Source organism: Chenopodium album, chromosome 7, assembly GCF_948465745.1.
Source record: "Chenopodium album chromosome 7, dcCheAlbu1.1, whole genome shotgun sequence".
Classification (NCBI taxonomy): domain Eukaryota; kingdom Viridiplantae; phylum Streptophyta; class Magnoliopsida; order Caryophyllales; family Amaranthaceae; genus Chenopodium; species Chenopodium album.
In genome coordinates, this window is record NC_137840.1 from 30,752,420 (window position 1) to 30,776,190 (window position 23,771).

Sequence of the window (23,771 nt, forward strand, 5' to 3'; positions counted from 1 at the left end):
GATTAATAATTAGGCCTAAAACGTGCTCATAAATGTTTAAACTTGATTAATAATGGACCCAAATGTGGCAAATACAATTATTCGATCCAACGGATCTTACATTGTTCAAAACCAAGCCAAACAGATACACAAACGATAATATTTTCGTGTATGCCCTTTCAAAAAGCTTTCAAATGATATATTATAAGCCCAATTCTGAGCTAAATCGAAGAAGGTATGAACAAAACATTAAACCAAGCCCTAAAACCGACACCCTTGAACTACAACCACCATATATTTTGATACATAACAGATTTTAACCTAATTATAATGGAATTCGAAAGTAGACATTGATAGATTTCCAATTATATCTCACATGCCTTAATCCGACTTTGCAATCAAAAGTTATGAAAGTTTTAAAAAATGTGTTTTCGCATAAGGCAAACTGCCGCACTAGTAGAAAAAGTGTTATTTGTAACTAGCGAAATTGACTTTTTGTAACTGGCGAAATTGGTTGCGAATGCCACCGTTACAACTAGTGAAAATTATTCGTAACCGGCTAATGTTAGTTACAAATAATGTATTATTCGTAACTGGCTTAACCCAACGCCATTTATAAATAGTCTATTTTCCAAGTAAGAAATCACACTATTCGTAACTGACATTAAGTTATGTCGGTTACAATAAGGGTAGTAACTAGCAAATCATAACGTCGGTTACGAATATATTTTATTTTTTTTATATAAAAAATAATATTATTAACTAGCACTAGATTATGCCAGTTACTAATAAATAATTAATTTTTTTTATAAATATTTGATTTGAATACAAGAATGGTAGTATATCCTACCAAACGTCCCATCGTCAAATAGATTATAACCTGTTACAATTCAACCAAAAAACACGTACTCCGAATACTTCCATATAACTTAAATTCACCCACAGCATACAATACAAACACTCTAAATAGTTCCACACAACTCAAATTATTCATCCACAACCATACAATACAACAAAATTAACTATAATTTAATTTCCAAAAAAACAATTAAAACTTGAATAAAAAAAAAGCATTGATTTATAATTTAGAAATGTAATAACAATAACCAATAGGCTAAATAAAATTAAAGTAGATATATAAAAATGTGTTATATTATTTTATTAAGTTAAATGCGATTAATCATAACATCGATTAATAAGATATCTAGTCTTTCAACAAAAAATTAAGCCTAAAAAACTTAGCCCATTGTTCTCGAATCTCATCCAATTCTACATTGTTGTTCATCCAATTCTACATTGTTGTAGGCTGCAAGTCTTGCCAAATACTCCTTCAAATATATATAAAAAAATACGTGTATATATATTATACTTTATAAAAATAAAACATCAACCAAAACTCGTATAAAGCATTTTAGCTGGCACAAAAGAGGTATAATTCATCACTAACCTCTTTCAAATTACCCTTGCAATCGCTTGGAAAGATACTATCTCATACATATATATATCTCATCACATAATAAGCACATTCGGTAACACCACATTGTTGAGCACACTAATTCAAATGAACATAGTACAATTATTTAATAAATTAAATAGTACTTTCATTACTAATAAAACGAAAAAGCAAGAATTATACACTTACCTCCATTCTTATGTGTAGTAATTGTGGCTTACTCATTTTGAAAATATTTCCTTTGAGGTGTGACCTATATACATTGTAAGGTCTACAAAAAATCATAAAAAGCATAAAGCTTTATATTCTTTTTTTTTATTATTATTATTATTTTTGAGGGATAAAGCTTTATATTCTAGCGTAAAGCTTACCAATTCTCCATCAAAGTTATCTGAAATGAAGACTCTTTTGACATAGAGCTTTATATTTTTGGTCTTACTATTAATTAAATCATCATTTCCATGGGGTGATACTGATGGAACGTACAAGACAGATCTGAATTCGACTTCACCCTGCAACCAAACAAAAATTAGAGACCTCATAAATGAGACTTACACTGAATACGTTCAAAAACCAAAAAGTAAAGTAAAAACCCATACAGAAATAAAATAAAACCAGAATAGTATACATGCAGCTCTTTAGCTTCTGAGAGTATACCTCTATTGTGAAGTGCGATGATGCTAGAGGATCTAATTAGTTGTCAAAGGTCTTTCGGTAAAACTCATTGTACTATTTAGTAGTAACTTCCTTTGGATTCCGGTGCTACATTTATAATTAGGAGTTGAGCATGATCAACCAATAAATAAAAAAGTTTCATTGGTATAACAAAGAATAAAAAAACAACAAATGCACACCAATATTGGTTGAGTCTCGTTCATGAGCTCCTAATCCCAGTGTTTCTCAACCACATTTTTGGTCTTCTTCTTTTGGAAAAGCATAGTATAAGAGTAATAGTTGAATATTAACGGTTACCAGAAAAAGGGATAAAATATGTTGTTCACATGCAAACATAATTCATAGATCAACAATCACAAATGAACCAAGAAATATACCTCAGTTTGCTCTTCTACACCATCTTTTTTAGCTTCAGCAGGATCCTCAACCATCTCAACCTGAAATATATTAAAGCTAGTTCAACATGCATCCTAATATGCTGAAAACAAAACCTCTTGTTCCTACAGCAGGATACAATGCATGTAGCAATAATTTCAAATAACAGCTGGCAGAATAATGATGTCTCAATACCTCCTTTACAGTTTCCTTCTCTTCCCATGTGTATATCGGAAAGGAAACAAATTATGAATAATTCTTAAGAAGTTTCTGGATTCTCTCTGGATGAGAAAAATTTTTGGCATCACCCTAGCAGTAATATATATACATCAAAAGAATGGCTATTAGTGAGAAGATATTGAAGTGAACATGATAAAGTTCAATAACAGTTCCACAATTCACCTTCAGATAAAGTGTTATGCGGGATCCTTTAGGTAACAGCTTCTCTGGACCTGTCTCCTCTCTAATCATATAGGTACTGCCATTAGCTTCCCCCTCCCACACATACTGTTTTTAAGACTTGGGACTCTTTGTTGCAACAACCACCTATTTGCATTAATAGAGAGTTAATGAATGCACGAATATAGAGTTAGTGAACCACAAAAGATCCAACAAGCAAAAAGCCACAATACGAAGTGGTTTTTAAGTAGGAATTCATATTCTACCTTATCAGACACTAAAAATGCTGAATGAAACCCAACCCTAAATTGACCGATAAGATTGTTTTCTACTCCAGATTCTTTATTATCCTGCCAAATAAGAAACTTGAATAAATATATTATACTACACTAAGAGTGAAAACCAGAGCATGAGTGAAAGCTTAGCACATATCCTAATTAAACTTTAATGCCTTAAGAAATTTAGTTGTTCCACTTTGTGCAATAGTTCCAAAACAATCTACAAGTTCCTCGTGTGTCATGCCGCCAATTCCAGTATCACTGTGGAAAAAGCAATAAAACGAAGATTATAAAGAAATTGGTTGGACAATGAATTTAGAAATTAATAATAATGAGTCCTTCAGTTAACCATACGTTATTGTGATGAACCCATTATCTTTGTCAGCTTGGACACGAATATCAAGCTCCGCAACATCCTTTGATAACTCTTGTTAAGTAACACTAAGAAACCGAAGCTTGTCTAGAGCATCACTTGCATTGCTGAAGAACAAAAAAATATATACACATATGTCATTAGATCTAAATTGCAGAGAAATCCTACAAGATACATATAAATTCTATTACACACGCAATTAACTACATGTTTACAATAAAAACAATTGGCATATTATTAACTACATCTTCAAATTAATACAAAAACTCCTTTTGGGAAAAAAAAAATACAAGAGCTTCCTAGTTACTGTAGCACTTATTTAATGAACTGTCAAGCGAATGGATGACAAAATTCCATTAATTCTACACCGATTTTCCCCAAAATATTTTCAAAAAGTATTTTTTGAATACAACTGCTTTAGTTACTCCTAGCAAATATTTGATGAATTGTCAAGCAAACGAATGACTAAAATCAATGATATCTATCTCGAATTTTCACAATAAAAAACTACTTTTATATACAACTGCTGCATAATAGTTTTCAAAAATTTCATAGTTACTCTAGCATACATTCAACGAATTTTCAAGCATAAGAATCGCCGCATTCCATTACTTCTAATTCAATTTTCCATTAAGACATACAAAAAAAATCCATAAAAAATGTACAAAGATAATCACCTGATCAACTCTCTCTAAAAAATCTCTTTGTGACTGTAAAGGCTATTCACAATAATATCTATGAGTCTGCTAACCTCCGCCTGATACTCATATTTCTCAGCAGGAGCCCCACTAGCAACAAACGAGTAAGAGGCCGCAGCCGTGGACTCATAGCGACGGCCTATGCCACTAAAATACGAGCCAGTAGCATCGATTTTACTCGAAACCAACGACGAGTACTGTCTACGTTTTGATTTCACCTCATTCTCCTTTGAGCAATGTAATTTCATATCAACACATCATATAGTAGATTATAGTTCATATATAGTCCCAAGGTAATGCAAATCAACAAATCATAAACTCTTTTCACTATCCTTAGCTTCAGAAATTCATTTTTACCAAAAAACAATTGAAATTTTTTCAATTTGCAGAATCACAAATACTTCAAACTTACACATTTTGCAATAATCAACAAACATTCAATTCGATAAATAAGCAATAATCACAAGTAATGATTAAAAAATGAACAAAATGACGAAAAATTGAAGAAAAACTTACAGAAATGATTAGAGGAAAAGTTGAAGAAGCTGCGACGGCATTCCAATGATACTGATCAATTGAAGGGGACTAGGGACCATGAAGTAGTAATATTAGTGCATCTTGAAACCATCAATATTTCAGTGTTACACCATACACCTTATCCTTTAAATCTACAAAGAAAATATATATCTTACTCTTGGATATTCAAAAGTTCATAAATCTTCATGCAACAGTCGAGGAAAAAGTAGCACAAATATCTAGGAGACGTACATCATCGGTGATCAACAACAATTAACAAGAAATCGAACCAAATAAGCTCCATGAAGATAGGCTCAATTACAACAGTCATGTCTGATACCTCACCAGATACTGATTTCTCACTACAACGTACAATATGCTCTCTACAAGTATCATCAGTGAGCTTGTGGGGGTTGTGAATAGCACATACATGCCAAAACCTCTTTAGTGTTAGCGAATTGGTCAAGCTAAGTGAATAATTTTCTTGGTTTTCAATAATATAATTAATCAAGTAACTGACAACAACATTCAATTCGAATTTTAGGGCTTTATTGAATTCAGAAAAGTAATAATTACAAGAACACTAAATCGAAAATTACATACCTTTAAACCTCAATTGAAGCAATATTGCTGAACCTTAAATTCAAAAAGTAGCCAAAAAAATCGTGGGAGAAACTGTAGGTTGAAGACGTTCGTCGTTATGGTGGAGTACTTCCAAGAACAAAATTGAAATTACTTAGACAACTGATCAACAACAAAATTCAATTCAATTTGGAAGACTATAATTGAATTAAGAATAGGAAATACTGTAGAACCCTAATTCAAAAATCATACCTTAATAGAACCACTAACGTTGAACCCAAATTCGAAAAAACCAAAATAATGTTGATTGGATTGAGTTGGAGCGAACGAAAAATTGCAAAAGGAATCGAGGAAGAAGCAATGGAAGAGTTTTCTCCATGAAAATTGAGCTTCAGCGGCATGAAAATGGAGGAACTGTTGGAGCCAAATTAAAAGTGAAAAAAAAAATTGAACTCTTTTTTTTTTTGTTTTCAATAATCAATAATAGTACTTGTCAAATAAAAAATAATCAATAATAGTAGTCACCTCATACTTGTAACCAACATTTGTAGTTAGTTACAAACATATGAAGTCAAACGGTTTATCACTTAATATTTGACTTAATATTTGTAACTGGCGTTTGTAAGCTAGTTACAAACGGTTTATCATTGTTTAACTTAATATTTGTAACTGATGTTGGTAAGCTAGTTACAAGTTACAAACATTTTGGTCAAAGTTTCTTTGACTTAATATTTGTAACTGGCGTTTATAAGCTAGTTACAAATTTTTTGGTCAAAATTTCTTTGACTTAATATTTGTAACTGGCATTTGTTTAGTCAGTTACTAATAAAACTTCAAACAATAATAAACCACACATTCGTAACCGACACATATTTAGTCAGTTACTAATGTCATGAAATTAGTAACTGGCATTATCTTAGTCAGTTACTACTAATGCTTTCGTAACTAGCATAACATACGCCAGTTACGAATAGGGCGTTACAAATAGCACTTTTTCTAATATACATATGCACCCAATGCAACTCAGTATTAAGATGCGCGCGGCACCCATCGTGACTCATAGAGTTACACGGGCCACCTGATAGCGCGGCTCTAAAACCCTAAACCTAAATCCCTATGCCTATAAATAGAGATCTTTGTTCAACCCAAAAGAGGACCGAAAAATAAGAATTCTAACCCTAGCATTCCCAAAACCCTAATCTCTCAACTTTCTTACTATCATACTACTTTATCTTCTCCCTTCCCAAATAATTTCTAACCCTAATTGATTCCATTGAAGTCCTTGGAGGTACGAAGAAGAAAGAAAGTACATAAACGCATTAAACGGAGATTTAACATAAAACAAGAACGTTTAGTTTCCTGAGCACTTAAATTAATCACTTTACTTTTATTGTTTAAATAACTTTAATTGAATAAATAGTGTTGTTTGATCACTTTAAAAAAAAATTTCATTAATTTATTCACATAGTATTCTTTTGTTAATCAAGACTAGAATTTGATAATTAATTGTTGTTTTGTTACATAAGTTAGGCAAAAATTGTTTATTTTGTTCTTTTCACAAATTTTGATTAAATAAGAATAACGACTTTTACAATGTAATTCCTACGTGATTGAGGCTTGTAAATAAAATCAACTAACTTAGTTTTAAGGAGCCAGGTTGCACATATTGTTTGATGATGAAATTGTGAAAAAGGAAGAGCTAGTAGAGGCAATAACTAGGGCTAGGATAGCGATTCCTCTTTAAAAGGAACGTTATTTTAGTACCCTTGCTCCCGAACTTATTTCAGGTACAGGTAGACCAATTTGGGCATGGGTAAACTTACGATTCGTGCTAATTATCCCTTGAACTCTACTTGGGAGAAAGGCATGAACGAGGTTTATGATTTTTTCTAAAACTCATTGGCGACTCCTACTTGTTTCTTACAAAATAGTGTGATGAGAGGATCATTTCTAATTCAAGGTCCCCCAAATAGTTAGGAATTCAAATCCTAATACACCCTAACAAGTGTAAAGTCCTTGGATTTTAAAGGGCTATGGGCATCTAAGGATAAATATCCCCTACGATGGGAACACCCTCCTTACAACTCCTATTTTGATAGCATATGGAAAACAAGATTCAATTTTAGAGGAACTTGGCTTTAAAAGGTTAAATTGGGTCATTTGCGGGTATTTACACTCATCTAAATCCGGTAATATCTGTCCTTGATCTTTCTCTAATGGTTAATAACTTGTTGGACATGTGTTGGTTTGTTGGATTCATCTCTTGTTTTTCCTCTACCGTGGATTATTTGATTTATGTTTCAACATGTTGTCTCATTCAAGCTTGGGGGGAGGGTATTTTGTCATGTCTGGTGGGATGTTGATTCATATATGCCATGCACATTTGTATGTGCATTTCCATGTTTTTTATTTTGAAAAACTCCAAAAAGTTTTTTGTTTCTTTTAAGGCAAATTTGCATTGTGTTTTGTTTTGTTCTTGCTTTAGACATAATAATTTTGGACTTGAATAGTTGAATGCTTTTCTTTTTAAATGGTAACAATGTGCATGTTTTGAGAGTTTGTTTGGTTGATTCTAGGATAGATTATGCCAAGGTAGTGTCTTTAGAACTTTTGGGACCTTAAAGTCGGATTCCAATTGTTCGTGGTAAGTAGGAATTATTCCCTTTGGTGAATGTGAAACTAATAGTGAGTTATTGATATAACCATGTGAGGATTAATTCTTTTCTAGCCTTCTACATATTTTGCATGAGGCACATGGAACCTTCACTATTGAATGCTTTATCTAAGACTTGACTCTTGTCTCCCGAGATCGCAAACAAGCCATTTAGGAAGGAAAAAGGCATGTCTTCAGGGTGGTGATTTTTCCTTTTCTGTATAGTTTTCTATTTCTTTATTTTTTATTTTTATTTGCCTACTTGCTAACCATTTGAACCATAAAAATTCTTATCAAAACATATCTTTAGTTTTTGAGCCTTTTGTTTCATTCTTGTTTCCATTCTTGATTTTTGTGAAGCAATTGATCATTGTTGTTGGAGATTATGGTGGATTAGTTTGAATATTGAATCTTATAATGTAAGAAAGTGTGTTTCTGTATATTTTGTGAATAAAGGCAAATGCCTAGTTGAAAAAGCGGTCCATAGTTAAAAGATGCAAGGACAAAGCAATAAAGTGAAAAAGGAAAAAACAAGAAAAAAAAGAAAAAGAAAAAGCAATAGCAAATTCTTTGAAAAAGAAAAAAAAAAGAAGAATGATAAAAGTCCAAAAATATTTTTATGTAAGTGTGTTTCTCCCTTGTTAGAGCATTGAGGACAATGCTCCATTTAAGCTTAGGGGAAGCGTTCTTACGCTTTTTGTATATATGTTTGTGATTTTGGCTTTAAAAAAGCTTGGGGGTGTTGGCATTTTTGGTTAGTGATTTCTTGATTATGGTGTTGAGATTTGACTAATCTTTGCTTCACAATTTTAATAAACCACCAAATTTTAAATTTTGGCTTACCTTAACCCTTTTTGTCCATACATTACAACCCTTTCCAAGACATTTTGACCTTTTTGATTGAGTCACAAGTCGGTGGAGGGAGATGTGGTTCAACCCTTTGGAGTGGTTTGCATAGTCAAGATGTCGAGTAGCCTTATAAAACTCTTCTTTTTCGGATCCTTCATGGAATTTTTGAGATGCTCTCTAAAGTGGATTTGAAACTAGTAGGGCAAACGCGGTAAGATTTTTTGGGATGAGGGTGAATTGTGTCATATTAGTTCATTATGCTTAGCATATTTTATGTTTCAATCAACCTTGGATATCTTGAAATGTGCACTCCCTTATTTGTTTAGAAAGATTTGCATCCATTTGTGCTTGTTCATTTGCAAAAATCCATTCATGAAATTTTTTTTTCTTTTTCTTTTTCATGCTTTGCCTTGTTTGTTTGGTTTGAGAGAGTTGTGGGTTAACCTCTTAGGAAACCCTCACGAGACCTCACGTGTCCTCATGGAAACTTTGGGGTTTTAAGGGCTTGTTGTAGCTAAAATAACCATGATTCTGCAAAAGTGAGTTAGTGTTTATTCTTGTCTCTTATCTTTTTCTTTTGTTTTTTTGAATAAGCTCATCATTTTTTTCCATTACTTGTTTTGGTTTTTCTTGAGGACGAGTAAAAGATAAGTTTGGGGGTATTTGATGAGTGCCATTTGTGACACTAATTTGAAGAGTATATAGGTTGTTTTTACCTTCTTTTCATAGCTTTCTTTCTTAATAAATGCTTAACTCTTTGTATTTTCTCTTTCTTTACCTTTTCTCTGTTATTTTGTGTTATTATGATTTTTCTAGCGTTTTCTTCTTTATTTGCTCTCTTTTTGTGGTTATAGGTATTTTCCAAGGTTTTGGTTTTGGTTTTGATATTGGTGGCCAACTAAGTAGGAAGATGCATTTTGAGAAAACTTATAGCATTGTAAAAGCTTAATATGCAAGGAAGTGGATGCTCCTGCACTCTCAAGTCGCACTCCCATGAAAGATGATGTTGAACCCAACGTGGAGGCCCTTTGAAACTGCCACCCCCACTGTTCATCAAGTGGAGCTCACAAAGACCCATTAGCGAGCGCACGAGGCATCAAAGAAGCGAAAAAACCTTTAATAGCGCGGTTGCACGGCCCACGTGCGCGGGCTTGCAGGCCACACACGCGGGCGCGTACCCCGTCCCACGCTGGTCCTTCTTCCAGTTTCTGGCATCACACGATTTGGTTTCCAATCCTTTTATAAATACCTTTCTTAACCGGATTTTTGTAAGAAGTTTTAAGACATAATTTTGATCATAATTTTAGCTTAGTTGAGAGTTTCTCTCTCTAGTTTTAGGGTTAGTTTAGGAGTAGATTTAGCAAGTGAAAGTAGGAGTTTTGAATGGTGATTTAAGAGATTTATGATACAAGGGTTACAATATTATTGAGAGATTCATGTTTGTTTGTTTGATTTGGTTTTGATGTTTGATTATTGATTAGTTTTTTTGTTCTTCATTTTTTGTTGATTCTTAATTTCTTTAGTTGCTTGTTGATTAGTTTATGATTCTTGAGTAGTTTTTTTGTTAGGGATTGGGTAAAACTTGTATGATTAATTGGCAGTGATTAATTTTTGAATTGTATTGATTTATTGTTTAGATAAAAAGTTATTACTGTAAGTTTGCATGTGTGTAATTTGATTAGACCTTGAGAATTAAGCTGGATTGCATTGTGGTTTCTAATGATACACTTGTTCGAACGACACCATTCTTTTGAATCTCCCACTTGTGCTTCCAGGCAAGTGCGCTTTTACTGTATAATCTTTTTCTTATGTTTCTTAATGTCTCTTCTTGAACTATAAGGTAAGATTATTCATCATCCTTATTAATTGCAAAAGTGTTTTTCGAAATCCGAGTTTGATTGTCAATAAACAGATGAATTCTAAAATCCATCCGATCATGACCATGCATTTTCATATTCTCACTCTTCGAGAGGCCTTGTAAACAACAAAGGCATGTTCCCTATTTTAAGTAGGGGACATTCCTAGTCTTTTAGTATCAACTTCTCTCACTAAGAGGACCTTGTTGTCCGAGTGTTGCGATTATAATTTCCATGTATGGCATACGTTTGAATAACATCAAAACGGACTAGTACTCAAACAAGAGAACTCACAATACTCATGGTCAAGGAAAGAGGTTCGGATGGCCATAATGAGAAGTATGCTTATGACGATTTTTAAATCTCTTAAAGTATTTTCATATATCTAGTATGGTTCTAAACCAATACCTGTGCAAATGATTCATGACAATCATGTCCTTGTAGCACAAGAAACGGTGTTAAAAATAAAACTACACACTAATCTCAAGCGGTCATTAATCGTCCATCATTTAAATGACCTTGAGTGGGGATAATTTTCAATTATAATATCCAATGTTCACTTAATAGGTGTTTCTTTATCCAAGACTGATCTTGATACCTTATTTTGAATATTCTTATATTCAAATCGACTCAATATTTAATTCTAAACAACATTTAAACAGAAACATAGTGATAAGATTGCATGAAATTGAATTACTCCAAAACTTGAATGGTTCATCTTAGTGTCTTACATTAAAATGATCAAAATTAATTAAAACACTAAACAGGGAAATCTAAGCCAAACTCCAACGTGCCTGATTCCCATTGCCTCAATGTGGTTTTTGTGCTTCACTTGTGGAAGAGGTTTAGTTAGTTGACTAGCTACACTTTCATCTGTTCAAACTTTTCAAATTCTAATTTAACACTCTGATTACCATTCTCTTATCATGTGAAATTGCTGATTAACATGTTTGACCTTCTGATGTTCCCTTGGCTCTTTGGCCTGAGAAATAGCTCCATTATTGTCACAATAGAGGGATATTGGACCGATGAAGGGTACACCATTAAGTTCACCAACAAACTTATGAATCCAAACTTCCTCCTAAGCCGCTTCAGCATCTACCAAGTATTCGGCTTCAGTTGTAGAATATGCAGTTGTGCTCTGCTTAGCACTCTTCCAACTAAACGCTCCTCCATTTAGAAAGAACATATATCGAGACTGTGATTTGAAATCATCTCTGTCTATTTTTAAGATTGCATTTGTATAACCATCAACAACTAATTCTTTCGAGCCACAATATACAAGGAATTTATCCTTGTTCCTTTTTAGGTACTTTAGGATATTCTTGGCCACAGTCTAATGCGCCTCTCCTGGGTTTGATTGGTATTGGCTCGTAGAACTCGAGGCATACAATACATCTGGCCTAGTACATATCATGGCATACATGATCAATCCAATTAGCGGAGCATATGGGATCTCATTCATCATTTCTCACTCATTACGTGACTTTCGTTACCGCTTCTTGCTCAAAGTTATGCCATGTGATATCAGTTAGTGACCTCTCTTGGCCCCTTCCATCCTAAATCGTGCAAGTACCTTATCAATATAAGTACTCTGACTCAATCTAATCATCCTCTTAGATCTATCCCTATAAATCTTGATGCCCAATATGTAGTGAGCCTCTCTTAAGTATTTCATTAATAAACATTTTCCAAGCCAGGCCTTTACAGACTCTAACATCGGAATGCTATTTCCATTGAGTAATATATCATCGATACATAAGACTAAGAAGGCGATGTCACTCCTACTGACCTTCTTGTAAACACTATATTCATTTGGAATATTGATAATACCGAACTTATTGATGGCTTCATCGAATCGTAGATTCCAACTTCAGCTAGCTTGCTTCAGCCCATAGATGGAATTTTAAAGCTTACACACTTTCTCTGCATTGTTTTGATTAAGAAAACCTTCAGGCTGTATCATATACACAATTTCTTCAAAAATTCCATTGAGGAAGGCGGTATTGATGTACATCTATGATATTTCATAGTTGTAATATGCACCCATCGCTAGGAGGATCCGAACGGATTTAAGATTTTCGACCGGAGAAAAGGCAAAGAATGAAGAAGAAAATCCGAAGAAAAGCAAAACAAAGAATTGTTCATCAAAGGACTTTTCCAAATGTACAAGCATAAATGAATGCAAATCTTTCTAAACAAGTAAGGGAGTGCACGTTCCAAGATACCCGAAGTTGATTGAAACATAAAAATGCTAAGCATAGGAACTAGAGAAATGCGATCCACTTTCATCCCAAACGGTCTTATCGCATTCTCCCTACTAGTCTCATATCTTCCCCTAGTAAGCATCTCAAAAGTTCTACGAAGGAACTAGAAAAAGAGATAATTTTTGGCTACTTGAGATAAGAGTAGGTCGTTGGTCTACTAACCCTAACCAAATTAGAGATTTATAATACCTAAATTACACTAAACTAGTTAGTGGCAAGTAAAGGGTCGAACCACGAAGACTAAGTGTATCAATTTGTGCAAATTAGATTAGTAGGAAAGGTTGTGAGATAGAGAGAGAACCAAACACTACTAAGTGCAAATAACTAAAACAAGGGATAGTGGAATCCAAATACTTCAATGCATTCAACATCATCATACAATTAGATGAAAATGACCTCGATTAGGAACATCAACACATTTAACTCACTCTCGCACAATTAAGCATGTTAATTATCCTACTAAACTAATTCACTCTCGTGCAACTAGCCTAGCAATGGTATGGAAGAATTTAGGGCTCTCAACCAACTCACTGTCGCACAATTGATTGAAAGAACAATTAAGAGCATAGAATCGATTAGCTAGAAAGATTCTAATCCATAAAAGCATCACCCATACACAATAATCAAGAAACAATTTCACACTAATCACAATCAATCATTCAAATCATTAATATAACCTTCATCCAATTCCATGGAACAAGACCTAAGCTACCATAATGAAAAAAGACATGGAAAACAAGGTAAAATAAGAATAAAAACAAGATTACACAAACAGACTAATTAATCTACTCAAATCAACAAACAAAAAGCAAAAACTAAGAATTAAGCAAAGCAATAAAGATGAGAGAAAGTTAGAAAATGCTCATTGAATAGATGAGAAGAAGTTCCACAAAGTTGCTTCTTTAACCTCTCAGAAACTCCATGGAAATCCAAGCTTTCTCTCTCTACAACTACTCCTAAACTAGAGAGAGAAAATCCTAATCTACCCCTAAGAAAGAGAAAATAAAATAGGCTAAACTAATTTAATATAGGTAATAAAATGTTGATTGGGAGTTAAGAGAAAATTACCCCAAAGGGGGTATTTATAATACAAGTTAAATAAAATAAAATAAATAAAACTAATTAAAATTAAATTCAAAAACAAAACTAAAATAAAATAAAATAAAAGAAAAAGAAATGGAAAATAACCCCAAAACCCCTAAAATTCCCACCAGACCCACGAATTTCATTTCGTGCCTGCTCCTCTCTGATCATCATCATCCAACCATCATCGTCACCATAAATCAGCATGATCATCATCTAGAATCAAATCGTGGCCATCCGATTTTCATTAAAATCACGTAAAAACCTCGTGATTGACCCACATTTGCGCGCCCGCACAGAAGTCGCGCACAGGGTCGCACAAACTTATTACCTCAACTTTTATTTTGGACTCCATTTGTGCTCTTTTTGACAGGGCTGCGCGACCGCGAGTAGCTCCAGTCGCATTGGGGCTAAATTAGGATGTTTCGTATTGGGGGTTGCTATTTATTGGAGGCTGCTGCTGTTTCGGTGATTGAGAACGGTGGCGCGGATGGTGGTTTGTTATGGTTGGTGGATGCGGTGAATTGGTGGTTTAATTGGTGAGTGGTAGAGACTCGAATTGGGAGTTGGCTGGTGGTTTGGGTTGCTTTGAATTGAGGGGTTTAATTGGTGAGTGGTTTGGTGGTGATTAATGGCTGTTTTGCGTGAGTTCCTATCATTGTTGGGTTATTGTGGCTGGTGGTCTATGGTGGTAAGAGAGTTTGTTGTTGTTGTTGTTGGTATTGTTGAGAAAAGCAGGGAGCAGGGGAGAATTGGTGGCCTGCTGGTGCGGATTGGTGAAGGGGAATTGGCTGGAGTTTGTGGTGCTGAGATGCGGTTGGTGGCTGGAGGTTTTGGTGTTTATTTGGTGGCTGTTTTGGGCGGTTTGTGGGGCTGTGAAAAGATGGAGCAGGGGTTGTTGGTGGTTGTTTGGTGTGTGGAAAGCAGTGGGCAGGGGAGAATTGATGTGAAGAGGGTGTGGTGTAGGTTTAGGTAATGGTGGAGTGAAGGTTAAGAGGGCAGCAACTATGAATATGACTTTGAAACCCGGAACACCTACAACCAAAATCACAAGGGTATTAGCACGAGATAAAATAAAATAAGATAAAGATAAAATAAAATAAAATAACTTAAAAATAAAATCAAAAGAAATTAAATAAAATAAAATAAAGAAAACAAATATGAAAATAAAATAAAATAAGAAACTAGAAATTATTAACTAAAAACTCGAAAATAAACTAAAAACTATTCAAAACTACTAAAATACTCAAAATAAAGATAAAAGACGAGAATAATCAAATAAATGAAATAAAGGACAAAAAGGGCTAAATTATTGGAAAATAAGCCGGAAAGCGACTCAATAAACACCCTAAAAGTCACACTATGAAACTCCCCCAAGCTAACCTTTTGCTCGTCCTCGAGCAAATTAACATGAAACACTGGAGAAGGAGAGTGAATTATTCACGCAAGAAAATCTAAAAGGAGAAATAATATACACTAACTCACTTTCGTAGGAATCACGGTCAATTTTAGCAACTAAAGACAAGCCCTTTAAACCCCTAGATCGCCCTAGAGGACGAGTGTGCTCTAGTGAGAGTATCCTAAGAATTTAACCCACAACTCTAAACAAAAACCAAGGCAAGGCAATAAAAAGAAAAGAAAAAGAAACATAAAAAGAGAAAGAAAACACAAAGTTTATATTTGGACAAGAGATAGGAACAAGCACCAATGAATGCAAACCTTTTTAAATAGACAAATGTATGCACGTTCCAAGATGTCAATGGTTGATTGAAACATAACATATGCTAAGCATAGAGAACTAGTGGGGACACAATCCACCCTAGCCCCAACCAATCGGGCCGCGTTCTCTCCACTAGGTTCAAATCAACCCTTAAGCTAGCTTCTCATGATTCCACGAAGGAACCGGAAAAAGATAAAGAAATGAAAAACTTTGAGAAGGTAATCCCAACATCTCAACTATGCGTACTCTCTCCATAGGTTTGAATTCTATCTCCCTCGACCGTTCTTTGACCTAACCCCACTAAAGTCTAAGGGTCTTTTTATTGGGTTGTAACGTAAGGCTAAGGGTTAAAAGGCGGGGTAAAAATTTTAAAATTTTGGTGATATTTCCTTAGTGAAGCAAAAGAGTGGCCTACTCTCAAAAACAAACTCAAGAAGTCACAAAATATCAAACAAAAATACCAATAATGCCATCTCCCCCAAGCTTATTCAACACTAACACACAACATCAACAAAAATGAAATAACGCTCCCCCCCCCCCAAGCTTGAACGAAGCATTGTCCTCAATGCTTAAACAAGGGGAGAGAAACGAAACAAACTAAAATATTTTTGTGTTTTTTGTTACTTTTTCAATTTATTTATTCATTTATTTTTTATTTTTGTATACTCTTATTTGGTGTCCTTGCCTTTTTTTAACTATGGACGACTTTTTCTTGAAACTTCATTTGATTTTCTTGAATTGCATCTTTCTTCTTAAACTTTTTTCCATATTCTTTTCAAGCTCAACTTTCAATACCATACTTAAAACAATTCTCAAAATGTCTTGTTCATATTCAACACTCTCAAAACTCAAACCTCACACGCTAATGCTTCACTAACTTAAAGGGTTGGTAAACATAGGCCATTGGGTTTGTAATGCGGTTTAAACAAGAGCGGAAAACATTAGGCTCAAATTGGTTAGAAAGTAGGTCGATGCAAAATAAAAAACCAAATTTGTAACAAAAAAAAAAGAAGATGAAGAAAAATGAGAAAGGTGCCCTTTTCCTCCCCTACAGTGGCTCGGTCACGATCTTAGGAGTTAGAGGTCAAAACAAGTATTAAGACATGCATAGTCAAGGATCCTAAATTGCCGCTCAATAAGGTGATGAAGGCTAGAACAAATGAAGCTCACAAGGGATTATAACCAAGAAAATACTAACCAAGGGTTTCAAATCTACTATAGAGAGCAACTCCATCTTACCACATTCTCCTGAACTAAGGCTTCATGGACCCCTAAAAGTTCTTAAAACGACAACCTTAGCATATAGTATCCTAGAGTCAACCAATAACACTCTCAAACCGTGCATACATTTACCACTTAGGAAGAAAAACATTCAAGGATTCAAGTCCCAAAACAATATGTCTAAAACAAGAACAAACAAAACACATTTTGCCAAAATTACCTTGAAAGTAAACAAAAATCTTTTTGAATTTTTCAAAAAAAAAAGAAAGACATGGAAATGCATATACTCAAGTGCATGGCATAAATGAGTCAACATCAACCAAACATGATAGAATACCCTCCCCCTAAGCTTGAATGAGACAATATACTCAAATATAAACTAAATAATCCATGGGAGGGGAAAAGAAAGGAATCAATCCAACAAACCAACACATGTTCAATGAGTCACCAACCATTAGAGAAAGATCTAGGAAAGATATTACCGGATATTGGAGGGTGTAAACACTCGCAAATGAACCAATTTAACATTTCAAAGCCGATTTCCTCTTGAATTGAATCTCGATTTCCATATGCTAGGAAAAATAGGCATTAAACTTCCTTAATTCTTGATCCAAACCAATGCATAAGTGTATATCAAGTTATGTACCTAGCAAGTGGCACACAAACATTTCCATGAGAGAAAATCTAATCTAAAAAGAAATGAAATGAAAGCAATATAAACCTCGGGTTACTTCCCGTGAAAGGCTTGTTTAACGTCCAAGCGAGACCGCTCTAGTAACTAATATTGCAACGAACGCAAGAGCTTATTAAATGCACTACCACACATTTCATAGGATAACAAGTAGGCAAATGACGGGAGGAGGACGTGCAACAAGATTATTGCAGTAAGAGAGAAGGAAGATGCCAAAAGAAAGAAGAAAAATCAAGAAAATAAGAGTAGGTCGTTGGTCTACTAACCCTAACCAAATTAGAGATTTATAATGCCTAAACTTACACTAAACTAGTTATTGGCAAGTAAAGGGTAGAACCACGAAGACTAAGTGTATCAATTTGTGCAAATTAGATTAGTAGGAAAGGTTGTGAGATAGAGAGAGAACCTAACACTACTAAGCGCAAATAACTAAAACAAGGGATAGTGGAATCCAATTACTTCAATGCATTCAACATCATCATACAATTAGATGAAAATGACCTCAATTAGGAACATCAACACATTTAACTCACTCTCGCACCATTAAGCATTTTAATTATCCTACTAAACTAATTCATTCTCGTGCAACTAGCCTAGCAAAGGTATGAAAAAATTTAGGGCTATCAACCAACTCATAATTGTCGCATAATTGATTGAAAGCACAATTAAGAGCATAGAATAGATTAGCTAGAAAGATTCTAATCCATAAATGCATCACCTATACACAATAATCAAGAAACAATTTCATAATAATCACAATCAATCATTCAATTCATTAATATAACCTTGATCCAATTCCCTGGAACAAGTCCTAAGCTAACATAATGAAGAAAGACATGGAAAACAAGGTAAAATAAGAATAAAAACAAGATTAAACAAATAAACTAATTAATCTACTAAAATCAACAAACAAAAAGCAAAAACTAAGAATTAAGTAAAGCAATAAAGATGAGAGAAAGTTAGAAAATGCTCATTGAATAGATGAGAAGAAGTTCCACAAAGTTGCTTCTTCAACCTCTCAAAAACTCCATGGAAATCCAATCTTTCTCTCTCTACAACTACTCCTAAACTAGAGAGAGAAAATCCTAATCTACCCCTAATAGAGAAAATAAAATAGGCTAAACTAATCTAATCTAGGTAAAATAAAATGTCGATTGGGAGTTAAGAGAAAATAACCCCAAAGGGGGTATTTATAATACAAGTTAAATAAAATAAAATAATTAAAACTAAATATAAAAATAAAACTAAAATAAAATAAAATAAAAGAAAAAGAAATGGAAAATAACCCCAAAACCCCCAAAAATCCCACCAGACCAACGAATTTCATTTCGTAGCTGCTCCTCTCTGATCATCATCATCCAACCATCATCTTCAGCGTAAATCAGCATCATCATCATCTAGAATCAAATCGTGGCCATCCGATTTTCATTAAAATCATGTAAAAAGCTCGTGATTGACCAACATTTGCGCCCCCGCACAGAAGTCGCGCACAGGGTCGCGCAAACTTACTGCCTCAACTCTAATTTTGGACTCCATTTGTGTGCTTTCTGACAGGGCTGCGCGGCCGCGAGTAGCTCAAGTCGCATTGGGGCTAAATTAGGCTGTTTCGTATTTGGGGGTTGCTTTCTATTGGAGGCTGCTGCTGTTTCGGTGATTAAGAATGGTGGCGCGGCTGGTGATTTGAGATGGTTGGTGGATGCGGTGAATTGGTGGTTTAATTGGTGAGTTCTAGAGACTCGAATTGGGAGTTGGCTGATGGTTTGGGTTGCTGTGAGTTGAGGGGTTTAATTGGTGAGTGGTTTGGTGGTGATTGATGGCTGTTTTGCGTGAGTTCCTGTCATTGTTGGGTTGTTGTGGCTGGTGGTGTGTGGTGGTAAGAGAGTTTGTTGTTGTTGCTGTTGGTATTGTTGAGGAAAGCAGGGAGCAGGGGAGAATTGGTGGGCTGCTGATGCGGATTGGTGATAGGGAATTGGCTGGAGTTTGTGGTGCTGAGATGCGGTTGGTGGCTGGAGGTTTTAGTGTTTATTTAGTGGATGGTTTGGGCTGTTTTTGGGGCTGTGAAAAGATGGAGCAGGGGTTCCTGATGGTTGGTTGGTGTGTGGAAGGTAAGGGGAATTGATGTGAAGAGGGTGTGGTGTAGGTTTAAGTGATGATGGAGTGAAGGTTAAGAGGGCGGCAACTACGAATATGACTTTGAAACCCGGAACACCTACAACCAAAATCACGAGGGTATTACCACGAGATAAAATAAAATAAGATAAAGATAAAATAAATTAAAATAACTTTAAAATAAAATCAAAAGAAATTAAATAAAATAAAATAAAGAAAACAAATATGAAAATAAAATAAAATAAGAAAAAGAGAGAAACTAGGAATTATTAATTAAAAATACGAAAATAAACTAAAAACTATTAAAAACTACTAAAATACTCAAAATAAAGATAAAAGACGAGAATAAGCAAATAAATGAAATAAAGGACAAAAAGGGCTAAATTATTGGAAAATATGATGGAAAGCAACTCAATAAACACCCTATAAGTGACATAAAATCACTTTTCAAACTCCCCCAACCTAACCTTTTGTTCGTCCTCGAGCAAATTAACATGAAACACGGGAGAAGGAGAGTGAATTATTCATGCAAGAAAATCTAAAAAGAGAAAGTATATACACTAACTCACTTTTGTAGGAATCACGGTCAATTTTAGCAACTAAAGACAAGCCCTTTAAACCCCTAGATCGCCCTAGAGGACGAGTGTGCTTTTGTGAGAGTATCCTAAGAGTTTAACCCACAACTCTAAACAAAAACCAAGGCAAGGCAATAAAAAGAAAAGAAAAAGACACATAAAAAGAGAAAGAAAACACAAAGTTTATATTTGGACAAGAGATAGGAACAAGCACCAATGAATGCAAACCTTTTTAAATAGACAAATGTATGCACGTTCCAAGATGTCAATGGTTGATTGAAACATAACATATGCTAAGCATAGAGAACTAATGGGGACAAAATCCACCCTAGCCCCAACCAATCAGGCCGCGTTCTCTCCACTATGTTCAAATCAACCCTTAAGCTAGCTTCTCATGATTCCACGAAGGAACCAAAAAAAGATAAAGAAATGAAAAACTTTGAGAAGGTAATCCCGACATCTCAACTATGTGTACTCTCTCCATAGGTTTGAAGTCTATCTCCCTCCACCGTTCTTTGTCTTAACCCCACTAAAGTCTAAGGGTCTTTTTATTGGGTTGTAACGTAAGGCTAAGGGTTAAAAGACGGGATAAAAATTTTAAAATTTTGGTGATATTTCCTAAGTGAAGCAAAAGAGTGGCCTACTCTCAAAAACAAACTCAAGAAGACACAAAATATCAAACAAAAATACCAATAATGCCATCTCCCCCAAGCTTATTCAACACTAACACACAATATAAACAAAAATGAAATAACGCTTCCCCCCCCCCCCCTCAAAGCTTGAACGAAGCATTGTCCTTAATGCTTAAACAAGGGAAGAGAAACGAAACAAACTAAAATATTTTTGTGTTTTTTGTTTCTTTTTCAATTTATTTATTCATTTTTTTTTTGCATACTCTTATTTGGTGTCCTTGCCTTTTTTAACTATGGACGGCTTTTTCTTGAAACTTCATTTGATTTTCTTGAATTGCATCTTTCTTCTCAAGCTTTTTTGCATATTCTTTTCAAGCTCAACTTTCAACACCGTACTTAAACCAATTCTCAAAATGTCTTGTTCATATTCAACACTCTCAAAACTCAAACCTCACATGCCAATGCTTCACTAACTAAAAGGGTTGGTTAACATATGCCATTGGGTTTGTAATGCGGTTTAAACAAGAGCAGAAAACATTAGGCTCAAATTGGTTAGCAAGTAGGTCGATACAAAATAGAAAACCAAAGTTGTAACAAAACAAAAAGAAGATGAAGAAAAATGAGAAAGGTGCCCTTTTCCTCCCCTAGAGTTGCTCGGTCACGATCTTGGGAGTTAGAGTTCAAAACAACGATTAAGACATGCATAGTCAAGGATCCTAAATTGCGCTCAACAAGGTGATGAAGGCTAGAACAAATGAAGCTCACGAGGGATTATAACCAAGCAAATACTAATCAAGGGTTTCAAATCCACTATAGAGAGAAACTCCATCTTACCACATTCCCCTTAACTAAGGCTTCATGGACCCCTAAAAGTTCTTAACCCGACTACCTTAGCATATAGTATCCTAGAGTCAACCAATGACACTCTCAAACCGTGCATAAATTTACCACTTAGGAAGAAAAACATTCTAGGATTCAAGTCCCAAAACAATATGTCCAAATTAAGAACAAACAAAACACATTTTGCCAAAATTACCTTGAAAGTAAACAAAAATCTTTTTTAATTTTTCAAAATAAAAGAAAAGACATGGAAATGCGTATACTCAAGTGCATGGCATAAATGAGTCAACATCCACCAAACATGATAGAATACCCTCCCCAAAAGCTTGAATGAGAAAATATACTCAAAAATAAACCAAATAATCTGTGGGAGGGGAAAAAAAGGGTTCAATCCAACAAACCAACACATGTCCAACGAGTCACCAACCATTAGAGAAAGATCTAGGAAAGATATTACTGGATATTGGTGGGTGTAAATACCCGCAAATGAACCAATTTAACCTTTCAAAGCCGATTTCCTCTTGAATTGAATCTCGATTTCCATATGCTAGCAAAATTAGGCATTAAACTTCTTTAATTCTTTGTCCAAACCAATGCATAAGTGTATATCAAGTTATGTACCTAGAAAGGGGCACACAAACATTTCTATGAGAGAAAATCTAATCTAAAAAGAAAGGAAATGAAAGCAATATAAATCTCGGGTTACTTCCCGTGAAAGGCTTGTTTAACGTCCAAGCGAGACCGCTCTAGTAAATAATATTGCAACGAATGCAAGAGCTTATCAAATGCACTACCACACATTTCATAGGATAACAAGTAGGAAAGTGACGGGAGGAGGACGTGCAACAAGATTATTGCACGTAAGTGAGGAGGGTCCTCAATAGGCTCTTTGACAAAAGAAGGGAAGAACATGGGATAGTAGGAGATGCGGTCAAATTTCCTTGAGAAATGGACATGAGGTAGGGGAGGAGAAACAAGGGTCTCACAAAGCCCCACATCACCAATGAGGGCATGAAAATCAATCATAGAATCCTCAAAAGAACACTCATGACTCAAATCTCCCTCAAACAAAAACTTTCCAATAGAAATAGCCTCATCCTCCTCTTTATCACAACGATGAACAACAACTCCCTCAAGATCCTCAAAGCCTAGAGTCTCTAAACCATGCATGAAAGGATAAAGGTTTTTGTCAAACTCATCCCTTTCCCATGAAGCATTGCCAATGAACTATCTCAAAAGGCTATAATAATTTGTTACACCTTCAATTAACATACTAGCCATAACCTCAAATGAGCCCAAAGACTCATGGATATAAGGGTCACCAACATGCAAGGTGGACTCATCAAGATGGGGAAGGGGGTTGGAATCCTCAAAATTAACATTTTCTTCATTCTCAACTCCTCCACCACCACTCAAGGGACTCTCAATCTCTCTTAATTGCTCAAACTCATCATCATCATCCTCATGAAATCCCTCATTCAAACATGAAGATGGCTCTCTTATATCCTCACCAAGGGAAGCTCTCAAAGGGGGTGAATAAGGGGAAGGATGGCATTCAAGCTCAAATGGGGAATGAAAAGGATCAAAATCCTCAAAAATCCTCTCATCACAAGAAAATTTCCCCTCACCTTCACACCCTTGCCCTACATCATCCTCAAGAACACTCTCACACTCCAAGTGAGGTGCCTCACATCCATCTAAGTCAATCATAGCACTCATCACTTGGGCAAGCATCACTTCTCTAAATTTCTGTTCCTCTTAAAGCTCTTGGAGTTGTTGGGTGAGATATTGCATTTGAGAGACAATTTGGGCATCAATGTTATTGGATTGAGGTTCATGATCAAAATCAAATTGCATATCATCAAAATTAGCACAAACCTCATCACAATGAATATAAAAGGGAAAGGGGTCAACTTGCATACTTGGATCATCACAAGGCACATAAGA

General features: G+C 34.8%; 1 pseudogene across 1 annotated transcript in view; it reads right to left on the reverse strand.

Annotated features, from left to right (window-relative positions):
- Positions 1 to 1,094: 1,094 nt before the first annotated feature.
- LOC145640132 (heat shock protein 90-6, mitochondrial-like) overlaps positions 1,095 to 23,771 on the reverse strand; it is an 82,177-nt pseudogene continuing 59,500 nt past the window's right edge. Inside the window, exons 4-13 of the transcript XR_014114944.1 lie at positions 5,350 to 5,382; positions 5,087 to 5,229; positions 4,747 to 4,815; positions 4,210 to 4,457; positions 3,514 to 3,639; positions 3,333 to 3,420; positions 3,148 to 3,231; positions 2,885 to 3,028; positions 2,678 to 2,791; positions 1,095 to 2,544 (exon numbers count right to left, since the gene is read on the reverse strand). The product of XR_014114944.1 is annotated as a heat shock protein 90-6, mitochondrial-like (transcript). The remainder of the gene's footprint in view (positions 2,545 to 2,677; positions 2,792 to 2,884; positions 3,029 to 3,147; positions 3,232 to 3,332; positions 3,421 to 3,513; positions 3,640 to 4,209; positions 4,458 to 4,746; positions 4,816 to 5,086; positions 5,230 to 5,349; positions 5,383 to 23,771) is intronic.